General features: G+C 42.3%; 1 long non-coding RNA gene across 2 annotated transcripts; it reads right to left on the reverse strand.

Moving 5' to 3' along the window:
* Positions 1-17: 17 nt before the first annotated feature.
* On the reverse strand, positions 18-3,537 carry Gm30760. 2 transcript variants are annotated; one of them, XR_384877.3, is made up of 3 exons: positions 3,366-3,537; positions 2,942-3,009; positions 18-57 (listed from the first exon to the last, which is right to left on the reverse strand). It is a non-coding gene; the product is annotated as a predicted gene, 30760 (long non-coding RNA). The 2 variants fall into 2 exon arrangements; XR_384876.4 differs by having other exon boundaries at positions 2,942-3,042; positions 3,366-3,528.
* Positions 3,538-4,816: the final 1,279 nt, after the last annotated feature.

Below are 4,816 nucleotides of genomic sequence, written 5' to 3' on the forward strand. Positions count from 1 at the left end.
GCTCTTCCGGAGGTCATGAGTTCAAATCCCAGCAACCACATGGTGGCTCACAGCCATCTGTAATGAGAAACAAATAAAAATCTGTGGGCTGGAGCAAGCAGGGGGCAGGCACTGAGCAAGTGGGGCCGGAGCAAGAGGGAGAAAGGGAAGGGGTGGGGGAGAAGAGTTTTACCTGGATTATATATAACATTGAAGACTAGTGGGCATGGTGGCTCACACCTTTAATCCCAGCAGAGGCAGGCGGATTTCTGAGTTTGAGGCCAGCCTGGTCTACAAAGTGAGTTCCAGAACAGTCAGGGCGATACAGAGAAACCCTGTCTCGAAAAAACCAAAAAACCAAAAACCAAAAAACAAACAAAAAAACATTGAAGACTAGATGGTCCAGAAATTATGGAAGCAGCGGCCTGGTAAAGGCCACCCTGGCTGTGTCATGGTATGGTACAGAAGTCAAACAGGAGACTCTACTTGAATAAGGGCCCAAGTGTGAGAGTAATTTTACTTTTAAACATACTTTTGCAAGACAGGTTCAATATATTATTTAATCTAATCATTAGAGTCGAGCCTCCTTGACCTCAATGTCTTCCAGTAGACTCACCTACTTAACCACTTGACCACCTCAATGTGCACCTGGCTTCCACCATACAAACCTATGGGAAACAAGCCATGGCAAATCACAGCAGCTAATGAGGAAGAAGCCTGGACTTTGGTCTTCAATTGTTCTCAGCCATCTGTGTTTTTCCATTACTAAGAGTTTCTTAAAAGATGATTATTCCTGATCGTCACACAGCCACGTGAAGGTCTCTACATGTTACCTGAACATTTTCAGCTACATTTTAATTCAACACCTTGTATTCTTTCACATAACCCAGAAGAAGTATGAATGAAGTCATGACCGAGAGCACATATTTTTGAGAGTTTTTCCACAAATCTGTACATGCCCTTACCATATTACATGACTCAGGCAGTCTATCTTCTCTAGTGTGTCTAATAGAAACAATCAAAGTTCATTTGTGGGTCTTAAATTTGGAGCAACTCCAGTCAAACGAACATTTATCAAACACTATGTGCCTAGTTCTGATAGCTACTGGTGATAAACAGAAAAAACAAAACAAAACATAGATTTTGTCTTGCAGGGCAACCGAAGGAAAAGATCACACAAATGTTCCCAAATTAAATACAAAAGTATGAAGCTGGAGAAGTGCTAGTACATATTAGCTTGGGGAATCTGAAAGTGGAAGAGAGAGGAGAGGATGTGCTTGAGTGGGGAGAAGAACATGTGTATACACATAACATCTGCTCCAGATGTTTACATCTTATAGGTAGCCACATAGAGAGAATTTGGTTTATGTAAATAATGCTTTGTCCCATTGCTCTGGAATTCAATTTATCTCATCCGTCATATTTCCTGGATTTGAGGAAAAAATGTTTTGTTTATATGGACTTGTTCCATTGTTGCGTGCCTAACTGTAAGTTCCAAAGTCAATCATCCTCTGAAGGGAATCTAAGGATGTGACTGATGCACGTTTCCTCAACTGTGAGAAACCAAACAAGTCTCTGGAAGTGTTTTCTGAGGGATATATCAGAAGTTCACACTGAGCTGGGGAAGACCTGATCTGCCTGCCAGTCAGGTATCTTCATCATGTTGAACACGCAAGGTTCAGAAGAACTAAAGCTGTACTCAGCATGCTTGGTGGTGCCAGGAGTCAGGATAGACAAGCTCCAAGGGAGGAAAGCAAGAGATCTAAAGGGTGGAGTGGATCTCCCAGGGAGCTTCCTGGAGGAGGCAGTGCCTGCAATCCAGATATGTTTTAATTCCTGTGGATCAGAAGGTACAAATCCAGTCTCTAGAGTATCCAGGCAGTTAACCAAAAGGAATGACTTTCCTCTCATAGATAAAACAACAAGATGTGGTGGGCTCTAGCAAAGTCTAACTGCTGCTTGTGTATGTGTGTGTGTGTGTGTGTGGGGGGGGGTTATGTTGGAGTCAGACAACTGGCCAAGCAGGGGCACACTGGAGTAACTTTTTATTTCCAAAATCAAGGAATTTATACTTTTATAGGAAATTTCCAAATGTTATCCAACACTTCATATACCAAGCAAAACACATCTGCTAGTGACTGAATTCACTAGTGACCAATTTCTGACGTCAGTTCAGTTAATAAACCATTTACGGATCCTGTAGTTCAAAGTGACAATGTCCTCATTGGAAGTATCTGATCTGAGTTAATAATGTATTAGAATGTACTTAATTGCAGTAAAGGGAACTTGTGCTTTTAAAGTCTCTCTTGTGGGTCAAATCCAGAAAAATAATTCTAAATGTCCTAGACAAAGTGGCCTGGCTGTAGAATAGAAAGCAATCATGGCTTTGAAGTGTGGTCTTCTCTTGTCTTGCTGCCCCATAGCACAGTTGGGAGAAATAAGACTACAGTGAGAGAGAGAACTCTGGCTACTATTCTGAGTCATAAATATTTTCATTTTCATTTGTTCCAGCCTAACAGCTGCCTGTAAGAAGCCAAGGGTCTGTGTGGCCAAGCGTAGGCCAGTTGGAATTGCTGTGTTATTTTTGTTTTTGTTTTTTTGTTTGTTTGTTTTCTTACAAAATCAAGGAATTCATATTTTTATAGGAACTTTCCAAATTTTATCGAACACTTTATACGCCAAAGAAAACATTTCTGCCAGTGGTTCAGGTGAGCAAATTCTATATAACAAATAACGATTGTTATTGTTCGTAATAAACCCAACACAGGTTAGGGTCATGAATCTCTAGGATTTTTGACTTCCTCCGGGTCCTTCCATTTGGTAGACTATAGAGAAAAGGATGTGAAGGCAGATGAGGCAGGTAAGGGGGAAGGGATGAAAAACTAACTGTAAGGTAGGTATACACGGTGCACATAAGAAAGCTTTCCCCACACAGGAGCAGAAGAAGTCCGGTAAAACTTACGAGAGATGAACTGCACACTTTCTTCCTGTCTTCTCATCGTCCTTCCTGCTCTTTACACTGCTCCATTCCTTAAAGAAGACACTCAACTGAGTACACTGAGTCTGAAAGGATCGGAGGTAGCAAATCATTAGACCACAGTTTGCAAAGCTGCACATTATTTCACCAGAGCGGAGCCCCAAGGAAAGCCTTGACAAACATTCAGAGAGACAAAGATCAGGCCATGCAAACACAATACACAACAAAATTCTGTAAAACGCCGAAGAGCACGCATAACCTCTGCGAACCTCGATGGACCTTACCGCAAGTTTCTGTTTATAGTTACCACAATTTTCAGTCAAACTAATATTTATTTTAGCTGTAATCAAAGACCTAGAACATTTCCCTGGAAGAGCAATGAAATAAAAACGTCACACGAAGGATTTACCCTGTGAATAACTCCTGAGTAAATGCTGTTGCCATTCCAGGGGCTGGAGCTGTGTTCCTATAAAGAAATTAAATGAGTCAATCAGAGGGAAGCAAAAGGCCTGCAAGAGGGTAAGTTCCCCCATTGGTTATGCCTGATGATTAGATTTTATTTATTTGTTTTTTTACTGAATCTGGGTGTGGTGGTACATGTCTGTAACCTCAGTACTCAGGAAGCTGAGCTCAAAGTCAGCCTGGGCTTCATAAGAATTTGAGCCACTCTGAGTTGCACAGCGAGATTCTCTTGTCCAAACACAATTTTGAGCTCTGACACTTGCCAGGTTTTTGCTGCCCTGTCCAACACCTCTGAAAGATAACGAGAAATAACTTTGGCACATAGAGATTTCAAAGCAGAAAACAGGATTGTCATTAAGAGTGGAAAAACAATATTAACTAACTGGACCCCTCAGAACTCCCAGGGACTAAACCACCGCTGCATACGTAGCAGAGGATTGCCTTAGCTGGCATCAATGGGAGGGGAGGCGAATTGCTCTGTGGAGGCTCTGATGCCCCAGTGAAGGAGGATGCTAACGGGTGACGCAGGAGTGGGTGGATGGGCTTAGAGGCAAAGGGCTGGGGGTGGGGTGGGATGGGGGTTTGTGGAGGGGTGACTGGGAAGGGGGACAACATTCAATAAAAAACAAAGAAGAAGAAGAAAAAGAGTGGAATTTGGTACCGGAGGGAACAACCAAGCATTTCCTTTGGGCCGATTTCAAGCATTGGACCATGCACTGAAGATCTGCTTGCTCAAAGGGAGGGAGACTTGTTTCAAAATCTCTGTAGAGGTCCACCTGTGTTATCTTTTGCAATTTATTTTCCTGACGCACTTCCAAGTCTTCTGTGAAGTGTTCCTTCCAGGGAGTTTAGTATCTGGTGTTTATCCAATAAACCTTCCCAGTCTGCTTTCTCTCTTGTTTTTCTACCAGGCAGCTAGTCCCCTCATTAACTTAAGTATAACCAACGTGAAAGCTATCTTGTTGGAATAAGACTAGCTTTTCCCCCTTGGTTGAAACATTCAAGATTGAAATGCTTTCAAGCATACAAGAGGGATGACCAGCAAAGTTAAGTTTCTATCTCACATTCCCAGACTCCCAATCTCTGTGTGTGTTTTATCTTTTGACCAGTCGGGGAGAAAGTTACCAGCATTTCTGAAATTCTTAGGAAACTGCTTAAGAAGCTGGAGCTTCCTCCACAGTGTCTCAGAGGCCAGTGATACCAGGGACTGCCTTGGCATAAAACAAAACAATAACAAAGAACAAAAACAAAAACAAAAACAAAAACAAAAACAGAAAAGAAAAGGTGAAAAGTTGTGCCAGACACTAAGACACAGAGGGGTGAGCTGGGAATCTGGGACTGAAGCCAGGACCCTTTCCTTGGACTCACTCTGCTATGACTGTGGTCTCTTTAGTTATG

The sequence above is a fragment of the Mus musculus genome, chromosome 16, assembly GCF_000001635.26.
Source record: "Mus musculus strain C57BL/6J chromosome 16, GRCm38.p6 C57BL/6J".
NCBI classification, from domain to species: Eukaryota; Metazoa; Chordata; class Mammalia; order Rodentia; family Muridae; genus Mus; species Mus musculus.